Genomic DNA, 17,237 nt, shown 5'->3' on the forward strand with positions numbered 1-17,237 from the left:
TTTAATGGTAGTTTTGATGCTGGTCATTATTTCTCATTTTTCAAAGAAAATCTATCTAAAGATCTGCTTTCTCAGCCACCTGTTTTAGATTCTCTACCTATTGAAATACTTCATTTTATTGAAGCCTAGCAAAGCCAGGTCATCCGCACAAGTCAGACATCTGACATGAGTTCTGCTGTTTTTTGTTCTATCCTTTTGAATTATTTATTATATATATATATACATATATCTTTTTTCTTGCATCTCCATGTTTAAAATGAATAATGCTACCAAATCAGTTGTTATTCTGATTCAACACCACAAACATTTCTAGTCAGCCAGCCTAATCCATTTAACAAGATCTTTGATGAGTATTTACTTTTTTTTTCTAGAATTTTTACGGGCATCGACTACTAAGGTCATTAGCCCTCGTCACGTTCTTAGAAAGAAATTAGTATCACCACCAGGATCGTCATATGTAAGGGTGTAAAGGGCCCTTACATTTTATTTAAAAGCAAAAACTACACAGAACATTAAAACACAAATAACAAACACAAGCGCAACACTTACGGGGTGTAAAGGGCCCCGATATTAAAATTTGAGATAAGGTTCTCAAAAAACCATGAAATTAAAAATACAAGTTATCAATACCGTTATCTTCTTCTACCTGTCTCGATTATTTGTTAATTTTAGCACCCTCGGGGCCGTTAAGCAGAATATCAGTCGCGCCAGGATGCCGTGGCAGTCGACTCTCCATATAAACAGGCTACAGGCATGCATTGCGCCCACCCATAGCCTCGCGCCCTCAGTCTACCCTTGAGGGTCCCCCATGCCATCATTGGACGCACCCCGACTCACCGCTCTTGAATGCAGACAAGCCAGGGTGGACTAGGCAAGATGGCTGCTATCTCCCGTCACTATACGTGCCACGCTTCGAGACTCCCATATATGGATGAAACTACCTCTTAGAGACTCTTTAACACGGCCTTAAAATATCCATTTTTATAGACTTTTAAGAAGTCCACTGGCGTGTAAATATGCAACTATTTTTCTTTCATTTCCATTAGCTAAATCACCAGTAATATCATTTCTTAGACGGAACCTCTTTCTGAGGTCCTCATATATTGTACGCTCTTCTATTAGATGCTTAATTGTAAGTGTTTTATTGCAAACACCGCACATCGGTCTCTCATCGCCGGTTAACAAATATGAATTTGTTAATCGCGTGTGACCGATTCTAAGTCTGGTCACAGCTACTTGTTCTCGGCGAGTCAACTTCACGTCGCTTTTCCATTTATATGGAGAAGTTTTCACCGAGTTTAATTTTGTATTTAAACTCCTCCACTCAGTATTCCACTTGTTCTTTTATTACGTTAGTTAGACAATTTTTAACATCTGCCACTCTTACAGGAAATGCATCCAAATCATCGCAGACTGTTGCCTTTCCGGCTGCTTCGTCTGCGCTCTCATTACCTGTAACACCAGCATGCCCTGGAGTCCATACAAATATGCATCGCTGTCCTCGTTGATTTAAAACGTATAAAATGGACAGGATGTTTGAAATTAAGACATCCTTAATGTTTTTGTTCCGAATTGCAACAAGTGCACTTAGAGAATGGGAACAAATTAGCACTCTCTCTTCTAATTAAATAATTAATTTAATTATTTACTATTTTTGAACTTGAACGGGAGTTTTTTTTTTATTATTTCAGCTGATTACTTTAATTTTTTTTCATTTCTTGATTCAATTGCATTCATTAATATAATATTAGCTTTGATTAATTACTTTTTTTACTTTTTTTCATTTGTATAATTTCTGAATTGTTACTTTTTGAATTTGTAAGTCGCTGTCACTGCTTGTTAGCAATTTTAATTATTACTTTTATTATTTGTCGATTTTATAATTAATTTTAATTTTATTGTAATACGTATTAGTAATTTTTTTTTGTTATTCTTCGCCCGTCCATAAAAAAAAATGATTCTATGAACTTAAATGTAAATTATCGTAAATCTAATAATTAAAAAGCTAACTTAAGTTATGTTACATGTATATTGTTGAAATTGGGATGAAAAAATTAAATATTAATTAATAATTTCGAAAAATAATTATATCATCGGTGTACAGTAATGAATTACAATAAAATATATTACTTGTTTACGATGCTTTCGTTTATTAAATAGTAGTTATTTCATATGTTTATTCTTTTTTAGGTAGATTTCAATAGAAAACTACCTACTGTAACGGGTACAATGATTCGACATCCGAAAAATTTCTGTATATCTTCGCGTTTCACATCCCGCAGACTCCAAAACCACCGTCAGCTCAAAAGTTTAAAATACATTTATACATGTTATATTTCAGTTTGTTGTGGACAGGATAACTGCCGCAATCACTTTCAAATTGTTTATTAAAAATAACTCGTCCCAAAATCTCAGTCGAATGGCCAAAATCGGACCGTGCGGGTGGAAGTGGGAGGACCTTTTTCGGGAAAGTTATATCGCTACAACTTTCTTATTAAGTAAAATATCGAATTCGTTTAAAGATCCTACTATTCTTTGGATAAGGGCTTAAAACTTATATTAATTTGATGTCAGCAACCGTCGGCCTAGGGGGTAGAAAAAATGGGGGTTCGAAGACAAAAAAGAATCATACCTCCCTTAATAGGCTGTGTCGAATCGGTTTAAAGTGGTCGTTAGTCCTCTAAACATTACCTAAAACTTTATCTGAAATAATTTTTGATATGACCAACCCTTACGGCAAGACAGACTAAACTTTTGCTGCAATTGTAAAAAAAAGGGGCTGTCGTATGCTAAACATGTGAAACTTTTTTTCACATGCATCCGTTGTCGTATCGAGTAAATTTGAAGTTTTTCTTAACTTTAAGGTGGAAGGAAATCTTTTTTTCTATTTACTTAGCACCGGTGAAATCTACCTCCGCCTTCCGGCGTGCCGAAAGGGATTTTTTTTTTAATTTCTGGATTTAAATAAAGTTAAGGCAGTACGACTAGCAATATTAACTTGCACTGCTGCGGGATAATATTTTTCAAAGTTTACCTATATCTGAAAGGATAAACAGCGATTCTCAATAAGCATGATTTTAAACAAAAATTTATTCACCTTAGCGGCAACATAGTAAGAGGAATTTTTATAAGGTTATACTTTTTGATTTTATTTACATTTCACATCCTAAGGAAGTCTCACGTTAAAGTTTAGTAATCGCAATAGTAAAATGATATTCTGATCGCGTGTAACTGACCACCGATCGTGATTTAATATAAAATTTCTAATGAAATTTATCTGTAATTTAAGCTATAAAATCCCCCTCCGTCTACTTTATAATTACTAACAGCCAGTTACTTCTCGTGAGGGGTGTGAGGCTCTCAAATAGAAAAATGAGATATAACAATCGATCACTCCATTTCAGTTATATTATTTCGACTTTTATAATTCCAGTTCGATCGGTACATTATACTTCACATACTAACTGAAATAAACAGCGTCCTTTAAAGAACTTATTTAATTTCCAACCAGAAAGAAAACATTCATTTAAATTTAAAAAAATCGATATTATTATTATCGTGTGAAATCTGTGACGCCAACTAGTGGATTACAAAAAAACAACGTTCTACCAAAAAGAGACGTTTTTGAAATATCAGAAATGTTCCTATTAAAGATATTAATGCATATTTAGATGAAAAATAATGCGAGTATTACCAAACATCTTTATTGACGAGTAGTTAATTTAATTATGCAAATATTTTTCGATAACAAAGTTGACTGTAACACAAAAAACTCCAATAAAACCAAGGATCCACCATTCTTCATCGGTCATTAGACCGGTGTGCAACTCAAAGCTATATTAACAAAACAAACATTCGTAAATAAAAACCGTCTCGCAATCACGCGTAATACTCATATCCACATAAAGATTGTTTTTTTTTTAATTCTACTTGGTTCAATTTTTATTCCTATGTTTTTTTTTTTGTTTTTTTATTTGTCTATTACTTAGCGATTTGTTCGAAATGAAAATTTTCGTGAAAATCAATCTGTAGAATCCGTGTTTGAAACATTTCCTGTTTTATTTACTGAAATTTTATTTTAACAAACTTCACCCTTAGCGGTTAAATAAAAAATAACAAAATTACTCTTGAAAAGTTGTAAAAATTTTCTTTAAAGTTTTCCTACGATTATTCTCGGTGAATAGATCACGAATAAAAGCTTTCCGTTGGTACCGATTAAAAATCCCGTTAAAAATTATTTACTGTTATTTACGTATGTACATAAATATAAATACATGTGTTTTTAACCGATATTATATGCGAGGACTAACACCGAAAATACACACACACAATATTACCGATAAATAGAAAACTGTTTTCTGATGCGCGGCTTACACAAACAGATACACATTCACAGGAGAGAAACAGAGAGACAGACACAGATAGATAGATAAATAGAGAGAGAGAGAGAAGAGAGAAATTTTTTTTAATATTTCTCAATTTATTTAATTTTTTTTTTTTTTTTGTCATGCTGACAATATTATACGTGGTTGGACACCCTATAAATATTTTAATAATATAGCTGAAAGCATGTATGTAATCTTTACAAGTTTCATTAAAATCTGTATTATTTCCCGGGCAAATACGGAGACGCATGACGAGAAAATAAGTTAATTTAATTTGGGATTATATGAAACGTAAACATCTGATAAGCAGCTGCTATAGTTAACTTTATTAAACATTCAATAAAGTAGCTACGCAAGCGCTGTTATTCAAATTATACTTCAGGTTTATATCTAAAGATTATAAAATCGTTTCGTTATCTTCTATTTGTTAATAAGTCCACTGTAAAAGGGAAAATGAAATAAGGAGTCCTGCTTTTCGCTACAAGCTGTAGCAAAAACAAAGGATGTGATCGTTAAGTAACCTTTAATTATTATTAATAAAGTTATATCGTAACATGGAACGATGGTTTTAGTCGATGAAATAACAGTTAAGGCTAGCGGTGAAGACCGTTATTCCTTATATTCTATACAATTATTTTTTTTTTTGTCTTCAGTCATTTGACTGGTTCGATGCAGCTCTCCAAGATTCCCTATCTAGTGCTAGTCGTTTCATTTCAGTATACCCTCTACATCCTACATCCCCAACAGTTTGTTTTATATACTCCAAACGTGGCCTGCCTACACAATTTTTCCCTTCTACCTGTCCTTCCAATATTAAAGCGACTATTCCAGGATGCCTTAGTATGTGGCCTATAAGTCTGTCTCTTCTTTTAACTATATTTTTCCAAAAGCTTCTTTCTTCATCTATTTGCCGCAATACCTCTTCATTTGTCACTTTATCCACCCGTCTGATTTTTAACATTCTCCTATAGCACCGCATTTCAAAAGCTTCTAATCTTTTCTTCTCAGATACTCCGATCGTCCAAGTTTCACTTCCATATAAAGCGACACTCCAAACATACACTTTCAAAAATCTTTTCCTGACATTTAAATTAATTTTTGATGTAAACAAATTATATTTCTTACCGAAGGCTCGTTTAGCTTGTGCTATTCGGCATTTTATATCGCTCCTGCTTCGTCCATCTTTAGTAATTTTACTTCCCAAATAACAAAATTCTTCTACCTCCATAATCTTTTCTCCTCCTATTTTCACATTCAGCGGTCCATCTTTGTTATTTCTACTACATTTCATTACTTTTGTTTTGTTCTTGTTTATTTTCACGAGATAGTTCTTGCGTAGGACTTCATCTATGCCGTTCATTGTTTCTTCTAAATCCTTTTTACTCTCGGCTAGAATTACTATATCATCAGCAAATCGTGGCATCTTTATCTTTTCACCTTGTACTGTTACTCCGAATCTAAATTGTTCTTTAACATCATTAACCGCTAGTTCCATGTAAAGATTAAAAAGTAACGGAGATAGGGAACATCCTTGTCGGACTCCCTTTCTTATTAGGGCTTCTTTCTTATGTTCTTCAATTGTTATTGTTGCTGTTTGGTTCCTGTACATGTTAGCAATTGTTCTTCTATCTCTGTATTTGAACCCTAATTTTTTTTAAATGCTGAACATTTTATTCCATTCTACGTTATCCAAAGCCTTTTCTAGGTCTATAAACGCCAAGTATGTCGGTTTGTTTTTCTTTAATCTCCCTTCTACTATTAATCTGAGGCCTAAAATTGCTTCCCTTGTCCCTATACTTTTCCTGAAACCAAATTGGTCTTCTCCGAACACTTCTTCCACTCTCCTCTCAATTCTTCTGTATAAAATTCTAGTTAAGATTTTATTATACAATTATTTATTATAATCTTACTTCGCTCTCTATAATCTTGAATAATAGACAAACATATTTAGAAAAACGCTCTACATTAAAAATTAAATCGTATTAGGAACAATTAGGTTTGGCGTCCAAGAGGTGATGTGGGCGCAGTCTGGAAATAACGTGGTCATGGTGGTGTACGTCGAGTAGGTGGGTAAAAGAATTTACAAGCTTTCAGTCGTAGTGAAATTGTCTTCTGATAACGAATATGTTTTATATCTTGCGCAATTGAACAGCAAATAACAAAATTATAAACATTTTTACACGAAATATCTGTTACAAGAAATAAATAAAAGAAGTATTTATAATATAGATTTCTTTAAATCTGTTTATATGATCGGTGCATCAGTTTTTGGCAAGAGAAAAACATTTCGGATTATTTAATGCGTTTAAACTGATACGAAAGGTTTTAATTATTCCACTTTCTGAAAATATAAATATTCACTATTACTTTCCCGCCTTGCGCTTATAACAGAGCTATAACTACAGAAGGGAAAGTATAGTAATCTGTCCAGTTTTGGCGTATGCGGTTTTCACCGGAAAAAACCAAAAATCCGGATGGAAATTTTCCGGTTGTTGGTATGTACGTGTGTGTGTGTTCGGTGTTAGGTCTCACACCCTTGCCGGCCTCCGTGGCGCGAGTGATAGCAACTCGGCCTTTCACTCGGAGGTCCTGGGTTCGACTCCCGGTCAGGCATGGCATTTTTCACACACGATACAAAACATTCATCTCATCTCTGCGGATTGAATTGCTTAACTGCGGACCCGGAAGTAAAACAAACCAAAAAAAAAAGTCTCACACCCTAAATCACTTCGTATTTCCAGAACTACTCCACCGAATTTGACCAAACTTTGGCATATTAAATCTACGACGGTTATTTTTTTTCAAGGTCCGATCGGTCGCGAAATAAAAACCCTCGCAAAAATCGGATGAACCTTTGCGCATATGTGTTACGCAGCGTTTCTAGTAAGGCCTTCAATCACGCCGCGTCACTTCGTTTTGTTCTGAACACGCAGCTAGCGCGTAAACATGTCTACAACAATAGCATCTCCCGCCGAGTGTGAGGTGCGTGCGTTAATTCGATTTCTTCAGGCTGAGGGGTGTAATGCGGCTTAAATTCATCGACGAATAAGTAACTTTAATGAGCGACAGCAAAGTGCGACAATGTGCAGTAACATTAAAACAGGACGTACAGATGTTCATGATGCAGGCGGTCTGGGAAGGAAGCGAGTGTCAACCGATGATCTCGTTGAGCGAGTGGATGAGGCGATTCGAGAAAATCGTCGTTCACAATTTCTGTATTGACCGATTCGTTTCCTGAAATTTCAAGGTCAGCTCTCTACACCGTTGCGAGTGAGAGACTTCAGTACCGTAAACTGTGTGCGAGATGGGTCTTGAGATGGCCGCTGTCCGACCATCACAAAACAATGAGAACGGACGCCTCCCTAACGTTTCTCCAGGGTTACCACAATGAAAAAGTTTTTTTAAACAAAATTGTCACAATGGACGAGACACGGGTCCATTTCGAAACTGAAGAAACAATAGAACAATCCAAACAGCGGATGTATTCTCATTCTCCCGGTAAATCAAAGAAGTTCAAGCGAACCTTCTCCAACAGAAAGCGTACGGCTACTGTGTTCTGGGACCGGAATGGAATTCTCTTGGTGGAATTCATGGAACGCGGCACGACCATCACTGCAGCCTCATACTGCGTGACTCTTCAACGACTACGAAGGGCGATTCAGAATAAGCGGAGAGGAATGTAGTCATCAGGCGTTGTCTTTCTCCACGACAATGCTCGGCCGCACACTGCGCTGTGTAACAAAGAAGCTCCTGCAGCGTTTTCGTCGGGAAGTGTTTGATCACCCACCGTACAGCCCGGACTTGGCTCCGTCCGATTTTCACCTCTTTGCTCACACGAAACGCCGGCTAGGAGGACAAAATTTTGGCACAGACATCGAGCTGCAGACCGGCGTAGAAACACGGCTGAAAAAAAGGCGACTCCGTTCTATGACGAGGGTATTGGAAAGTTTGTACCGCGCTACGACAAATGTCTAAATCGGAGTGGCGACTATGTAAAGAAATAGCGTAACTATGTAAGTACTTGTTACAAATAAAAAATTTTTTATTATCACCGTGGTTTTAATTTCGTGACCGATCGACCTTGAAAAAAAATAACCCTCGTATAATAATGAATTTCTTTTTCTTAAAACAGACAAAATTTTGGCTTTGTACATAAGATTTATCGTTAACATTACTTAATACTGGAATGTTATAATATAATAACATGCTAACGTACATTTTGATGTCATTTTCTGTCGGATATATTTTCAAACAAAATTCAAGAAAATTAGTACAACAGAAAAATAATATAGATTTCTACATACCAGAACCATATGTCAAACTCAGAAGGTAGCAGTTTCTTGGCTTCTTTTGATTTTTTCTGACAAATTTTTGTAGATATATTTTTATTTTAAATAAAAATAAAATTATAAAAACGTTAAAATAAAATAATTAAAACTTTTCTAATACGTTAAAATTGAAAGATTTAAGAAAGCAATTTTTATCTCTAGTGTGTTTCTTTTGAAATCGGTTTCATTATTATTTTTCTTAAGTTTGTTTTATTTTGTTTTCGGCCACTCGACCGATCTATTAACAGTAAATAATACGTTACTTTGACATTCTGATCTGACCTTCTAATTTCACCATTTTTATAGATTAACAACACAAAATTTGGCTTTGACTTTATAAACAAATCAAATTTATAAAATCCAGGACTTCCCTGCAGTCGAACTGTCCCGGAAATCAACACATTATATCACGTTGGCTACAGTATTTTTGTAATGAAAATTATTTTTGTATAAATTAATTTCTACTAACCAACAATTTAAAAAGTGTAAATCCTAGTACTTTCGGAGCTGTAACTCCATCTTCAGGTATGTTAATTTAAATTCAAATAATCCATAATCAAAATTATTATAGTCGGTCGTAAAGAATAAAATTAATTCGTGCGTCAATATGATAGTAACATCATGTTTGTAAGATGTTTCTGATTATTATATATTAAAGCTTTCAAATAGGATACAAAATTATAAACCAAGATATATATATATATATATATATATATATGAGAACAATTTAAGAAAAATGATAGAAAAGTATCATAACGAAGAGAAGTACTAAAGAATGACAAAGATAATCATAGGCTGTTAACAGTATAAAAAAATTAAAATATCTTTTTCAGGGTCTTTTACAGAAAATATAATATAATTAAACAGGAAATTCTAATATTTACGTAAAAATTAAGAAAAAACGTAGTAAATAATATAAAAAACAAATATATTACTGACCTTATAATAGCTAGTGGATGTTGATATACAGGCATCATAACATTTCTAATATAATTTCTAAAGAAATGTCCGAGGTCCCCCTCGGACCTCGGTGGTCCCCCTCGATGTGTAAATATATCAATTCCATACCAGACTGCAATATCCTCATCTGAATTATTACATTGTAATAAAGCAATCGTTAAGATGAGTTAAATTACATTCTTTAAAAAACATATCTGAAAAAAAAAGATTATAATTCAGTTTGTTTGTAATATATTGTGAATTATAAGATTTAACACGCGCATTGTAATTATGCAATATTAAGGAGGTTTTTTTGTAGAAATTTTGTTAAAAAGACAGAATAATCCTCTGTTGAACTGAAGCATAAATAAATAAAATTTTTATCCTGATCGATTCATAACAACACATTATATAGATGATTTCATAAACGGTACTCGTATACTATTCCGTGTAAAAAGAAAAGGAACTGCGTCAGCCTTTGCCGGATGAATCGTAGAAAGCCAAGGTAAAACCATCCAGATTAGCGTCACAAAATAACCGTTTACATGTATTTATATTTTAAGTTTATTAATAAGAAAGTGGAGATTGAAATTCCTGGGTCGTGTGTACAGAATGGACGAACAACGACTTAATAAACAGATTTTCATTAAAATCTGTGTACAAAAGAGCGACTTTGGGACCTACAACGATGAAAAAAGAATTACAGAACTTAGGGATCCGTGAACAGGAAACGAAAGATAGAAAGCTAATCTGACAAAAAATACGTAAAATTGAGTTAAAAATGTGCGATGAAGGAAAAGACATACCAAAGTGAAACGGTAAAAAAAAAAATAAATGCCAAACATATATAAAGAACAAAAGAATGTTGAAGGAAATGAAAAAGAAAGCGGAAGAAATGACATTTGTGTGGTTTGTAGTCGGCCTAAATGCAAAAAATAAAACCATGAAATAATGTTATGGTATTTTAATGGAGATACAAAGTATAAAAAATAACTAACAATTTAGAAGGCATAATGAAAATTATTTTACTGCATATTTACGTACATATTAATAATAAGCTGAATAAGGTGCAGAAAATTCAGAGTTTTTTAAACATTTTCAATTATTATTTAGAATTTCATTTTCAGAAATAATATTATGTGTTAGTAAAACAAAATCTTTTAATTCTATTTAAAATAAATTGTCGGGAGAAGTTTTTAAACGATTTGGTAATCTATTTAAAATCGCAACAGAAGCATAAGGCCCTTTGCCGTAAGCCAAAGTATTGCGCTGAGTTACATGAAACCGGTTCTAATATCGGCTATAGATCTGATTACGAGATCACGGATACCGTCGTTCTTTGGTGGTTGGGTTTCAATTAACAACGATCTCAGGAGCGGCTGACCAGAGACTTTAAAGACTTTAGTTCATTTACATTTATACACGTCATCCTCATTCATCCTCTGAAGTAATATTTTACGGTTGTTCTGGAGGATAAACAGAAAAAGAAAGAAGTTCTTTATCGGCATTAACCGGTCGGGGTCTAGTGGTGAACTTATCATAGTGAATCATTTGATTTCGAAGTCAAGAGTTCTACGATTCAAACCCTAGTAAAGGCAGTTAGTTACTTTTATACGGATTTGAATACTAGATTGTGGATACCGTGTTCTTTGATGGTTTGGTTTCATTTAACCACACATCTCAGGAATAGTTGATGTGAGACTGTACAAGACTACACTTCATTTACATTCATACATATCATCCTCTGAAGTAATACCTTACAGTAGTTCCAGAAGCTAAACAGAAAAAGAGAGTTCTATTATCAGATTTGATAGCACGGATATTGTTATTTTTTAAAAAAGGGACTATTTTTGGAAAAGAATGCACATTCATAAATATAAACTCAAGGATACCTAAAAATATTTCATTTTCTAAATATCAATCTACACGATTCATATTTATTGTCGCCAAACAATTTTCTAACACCCTATTTATGCATTTTGAAAATTTGTTTTAACTTTTTAGGGAAACCGTAAAGAGGTTTACTATACTTTAAAATTCAATATACATAAGTATAGTACATATTTAATAATTGTCAAGCGTAAAGTTTTATAAAATACTTCATACGTGTTTACTTTGCCGTTTTTAATAAATTATTAAAAACGATTTAAAAAATCTTAGCGCCGATTTATTTAAAATACAGACGGTTCAAAGAGCGACACAATCTCACGGAAGAATGTTTTCTTCTTTTTTTGCAAGTTTAATCGAGGTAAAACGGGTTACAAAATGTAGCAGAATATATTCATCGCCTCCCGATACATTAGACGTGCCAGTTACGCCCAGACCCAGAACGCCTTCACAGAAAAGTAGTTCTCCATCAAGCGGCAGAATCAAGAGACAGGGAATGCGATAGACGCAGCCAAAAGCGCTCGACCGAAAACGGTAGCATCAGAAAAGTCGATCGACGTGCAAGCTTTATATTCTGTTAGTGCCAAGAAATCTGTGCTACGTCTATCTAACCGTTTTGATCTTTTTTGGTAACGCCCGCACGGCATGGAACAAGCGTTTAAAGATGCGTTCACGCAGAATTGCTGTCGTTCACGAGTCGTTACCTGAAGACACTGGAAAAGGTGTAGCTTTCTGTCAGCGGTTCACGTCATAACTCGGACGGGGATGAATTCGACGATCGGTTTCGATCCGACGAGGCACGGTTCCAGCAATACGGAACTACCATGAACGCACAGAATTCACGCATCTCGCGTACGGAAATCCACATCGGTGCACTAGTCTCCGCGGACAAAAAATGGGAGTTTCGCGTGCAATATCAGCAGTCGAAACTTCATACATTCTTTCCGGCACTGTGAACTATGAGCGCTACATACAGACAGGGCAACAATTTGTAAACACTATACCTGCAGACCGGATAGATTACACGTGGTTTTAATAGGACAATGCTACGGCTCATATAGCCGACTTTCTTGTATCGGTGTTTTCGTGGACAATAGATTTCGAAGGGATTGTGGCCTCTCGGTCTCCTGATTTATCCTTTCCTGACTTTTTCTTGTGGGGGGGATAACTTAAGGATGCCGCTTACAAAACTCATCCTCACACCGTTCCTGAATAGCATAGCGAAATTAAACGATGTGTCGCGAAACACATTTTTTAAAACGATGTTTTAAACGAAAAATATCTATTTTTCGAAGCGAATGAATTATCAACCCCTCGAATTACAAAACGGTTTATTTCAGTATATTTTTCTGCAATCTAATGTTTTAAATAGATTTCAAAAGATAGCTACGTATTGTAATGGATACAATGATTTGATTTCAGGAAAATTTCGACATATCTTGACGTTTCACAGCCTCAGACCCGAAAACCAGCGTCAACTCAAAAGTTTATAATTTTTTTTTTGTCTTCATTTGACTGGTTTGATGCAGCTCTCCAAGATTCCCTATCTAGTGCTAGTCGTTTCATTTCAGTATACCCTCTACATCCTACATCCCTCACAATTTGTTTTACATATTCCAAACGTGGCCTGCCTACACAATTTTGTCCTTCTACCTGTCCTTCCAATATTAAAGCGACTATTCCAGGATACCTTAGTATGTGGCCTATAAGTCTGTCTCTTCTTTTAATATATATATATATATATTTTAATTTCTTGGGAACACGATAACTGCCGTAATTTTTCAAATTGTTCCTTAAAAATAACCCGTCAGAAAATCTCGGTCTAGTTCGTTAACGGCCAAAATCGGATCATGGGACTGGAAATGGGGGAGGGCCTATCGAAAAAACAAAATATCGCTGTAACTGTCTTATTAAGTAAAATATCGAAAAGTTTTTACTATTCTTTGGATAAGGATTTTTTTTTAAACTTATCTAAGTAAAGCTTTATGATATTATTTAATTTTATATTATTTTAATTTTTTTTCTGATGCCTTTCCCTCAAAAATTATTGCATACCAGCACGAAGCCGACTAAACTATAGCTGATATTCAGCCCTGAAATTAGTCTTTTTACTCTGTTCATCGCATCGAACGGTTATATCGTGTCATAATAAACGTAAAGAAATCAACTTTATATGTTATCACTTATATATCTTGCACGACTTGTATAACACAGAAGTCACAGATCAGGAATTTATAATGTAATAACTTGTTCAAACGCTTCTTCATTCTGTTTAGCGCTGGTAAAGAAGCAATCGATGAAAGACACGATGATATCGTCGTTTCCAACTTGTAATTCTGTGTTTTGTAATTCATTTTTTGTGAGCAATCGAACAGTGAAACTAAAATCGGTAGATGATAATCTCATGTTCATACTAATATTATGAGCGCGACATGACGCCAGAAAATCAGAGAGAAGTGAGCCGTACAGATTCAGATGATATTATTGAACTGAAAAACGATTGTCGCAACATTTCGGGAACAAAAGAATCTACTAACAGAATTGATGGAGCTTGGGACTGCAGCGATATCAGAATCTTATTATGAATTGAAGGATGCTAAACAAATCAAACGGTGCAGGCTGCTCTCGATGGCTGTTATTCGTCTGAATGAAAATGCATAATCTTACCCTGTAGGCCACTTAAAGACTTTAGTTGTCGGTTCAAGTTGGAGATTTTTATTATCTGGACACTGCTTGAATACCTTCTCTTTATTAAGATAAAGATTTGTCTGTTAATCGGTATAATGAACTAACAAGGTGCTCAGAAATGGACGGGTGGTGGATTTCAAAATTCATTTCTACAAAAGTCGGTGTTGCGGTGCAACAAGACTCTCGGGTCCACCCGAGAGTGGAAAGCGACTAGACGAAAGTTTAGTGCAGATATGTTTGTAAGATATAGCGATCCAAATAACAAAATATTTAGACAACGTTTTTTTTTTTTTTTATTACCAGAAATCATTAACATGCTATATTTGTCTATACATTGAGGAGAAAGGACTTTTCACGATAGCTTTAGATTTTTACTAAAGTAAAACTTGCCGGTTTTTATCCGTTTGTCCTAACATCGCATAAGAAGAGCCGAACAATTTTTTGTAATTAAGAATTACATTAAACCCGATTGAAGTTTAGATATTTATTTTAAAACGCGATAGAGGAACCGCAGCCGAAACGATAATTTTTTTTATTTCTACTTGCTTAGGAAGAAATTGTAGTATGAAAAAAAGTCAATAAAATAATTATAGACATTTATATATGTCATTTGCTCATTTGCCGTAAACAAAGGATCGAATGCGACAAGATACGAGATACAAGTCCCGCAAAACGGCATTGCCGTTCTCAAGAAAAAAGCATTTCACGCCGGGCATAATAAGGAAAGCGAGGGCTGAAGCGATTACCCGTTGTCTTCTACCCAGAGTAGGCCACCCCACTAAAGCGCAGGAAATCTTTCACCTGTACAAGCGACACCTTCACACTGTTCAACACTGGGACCGGTCGCGTATGTAAATCAATATTCTTAATGAAAGCGAAAGCAATTTTATCTCTTGCATCTGTTGTGCTTTATATGCATCACCGCATTGTGTTTGCGACAGATTATGTAATTAAACAACTTCTGCTAGGTCACAGATAACGAATCGCAAAACGTACCTCACAGTCGCGAACGGTAACATCATGCGATGCATCGACTCCATGTACGAAATTTAAACCGTCACTTGACCTAAACATTCTCCCATCTAGCAGCCAATCGTCAGTCACCAGATGCGTAACAACAGAAGAGTTTTTGTAAAGTTTTCATATATAGCCCTATCCTTTTTCACAAATAAGTCACACTGATATCTATGACTAGATGTCTAACAGAAATTAAATTTTAAATAATCTCAAAACTGTAACCGATTTGTATAACAAAAACAGCTTACCTCATTTTGTTCTAAGTTAGTAACCCACCGGGTCGGTCTAGTGGTGAACGAGTCTTCCCAAATCAGCTTATTTGGAAGTCAAGAGTTCCAGCGTTCAATTCTTAGTAAAGTCAGTTACTTTTATACGGATTTAAATACTAGATCGTGGATATCGGTGTTCTTTGGCGGTTGGGTTTTTTCAATTAACCACACATCTCGGAAATAGCCGAATTGAGACTGTACAAGAATGCACTTCATTGAAACTCATAAACAGCATCCTCATTCATCTTCCGAAGTATTATCTAAGCGGTAATTACCGGATGCTAAACGGGAAAAAGAAAGTTAAAATGTTCTAAATATGTAATCGTTTTCTCTATGTCTGTCCAAATACGAATCTGAACTAGAATAATTAAGAGAACTTCCGAGAATTAATTATAATTTAGATTTGTCAAATGAAAACCCCAAAGGGTGTAGAATAAAGTTGCTCGCTTCCTTAGGTTTCTGGCCTCGCAGAGGATGGCTAAAGGAGTTTGTTGCTGTAATAGACAGAGTGAAATTCGGATGGCTAGGGGCCGGTTTGGGCGTTTACTTCACCAAGGTAGGCGTTTTGGCATCGAGCCACCGTTAGTTTAGTTATTCGTCTTCAATACAGAAGTAGAATAAGTTAGAAATTCGGTGATGGAGCTAAAGTGCGGGAGGGTGAAGGTTTCCTCGTTCCCAAAAACGAATCAGAACAGAGTAAGTTAGTGTTTGTTTCTTGTTAAGATTTCATAATTGTCTTTGACAGACTGAGATGGTTTTGGATATATGTTGAACAAAACTGTCGTTGTTGCAATAATCATTTATTAAAGAAGTCTAAGAATAAAAATTTAGATGTTTCTAGTAAACTCGAATGAAATCTTATATATTAGATAACGATGTCTAGTTTGAAACTGAGTTATGGGAAACGGTTATTTTGTTACCTTCGGTCACAAAATAACCATTTTCCTGTTATATAATCAAAATTTCCCATAACTCAGTTAGGCGCGTGGATCACGCTTCCGCGAAACGGTTATTTAATTAGTTGAGAGTTACAAATAAGAGTAGATGAGCAAAAATTTGGAAAAGCCAGTAACGAAAGGGATAGTAAAGTTGAATTAAAACACTGGAAATGTCTGCCCAGGAATTCGCATCGATGGTATCCCGACAGAGGCCAAACTAATACTGTGATACGTAATCAAAGTCAGAGGGTCTATAAGACGATCTCCGGTAAAGCCCATCAGGACTAGGAACGTAAGGGGTGTTATGGCGTCCGGGATCTTCCTCTACGAGGGTCAGGATGTACGTGAATGTATTTATGTATTTTCAACTTTTTCGAATGATAATAATTTTCGTCCATAATCCCTAATAAGAAAGTCGAGGAAATGGACTTTTACATTACGGTTTTACGTTACGGGTTTTTATCTTACTGAAAAATAAAACTTTAGTTTTATACGAATAAATATATTTGAGTCGACTACAAAAACCGTCTCGTTTGCCTGTTACTTATGAAGATAGAAATAATTCATTTTGTATTATATTTTCAGAACGGATAGCTTTTTTTTAAAGTAACAATGCAAAAAGGAAAAGCTTAAGATTGTATTGTAAATATTAATTATGACAGTCGTGTAATCACTGACTTTTTTCTTAGAGAAAGTAATTTACTCGGCGTTTTAAAATATCACTGCACGAATAATAAACGTTTAAAACTTGTGATTATCTCGATTTAAGTTACTACTTAAAAAATT

General features: G+C 34.8%; 1 long non-coding RNA gene across 1 annotated transcript in view; it reads right to left on the reverse strand.

The window, feature by feature from the left end:
• The window catches only part of LOC142331230 (uncharacterized), a 226,045-nt gene that overhangs the window by 146,884 nt on the left and 61,924 nt on the right, over positions 1–17,237 (reverse strand). The window contains exon 3 of the long non-coding RNA XR_012757925.1: positions 9,653–9,867. This is a non-coding gene — a long non-coding RNA (uncharacterized LOC142331230). The remainder of the gene's footprint in view (positions 1–9,652; positions 9,868–17,237) is intronic.

Source organism: Lycorma delicatula, chromosome 10 (genome assembly GCF_047948215.1).
Source record: "Lycorma delicatula isolate Av1 chromosome 10, ASM4794821v1, whole genome shotgun sequence".
Classification (NCBI taxonomy): Eukaryota; Metazoa; Arthropoda; class Insecta; order Hemiptera; family Fulgoridae; genus Lycorma; species Lycorma delicatula.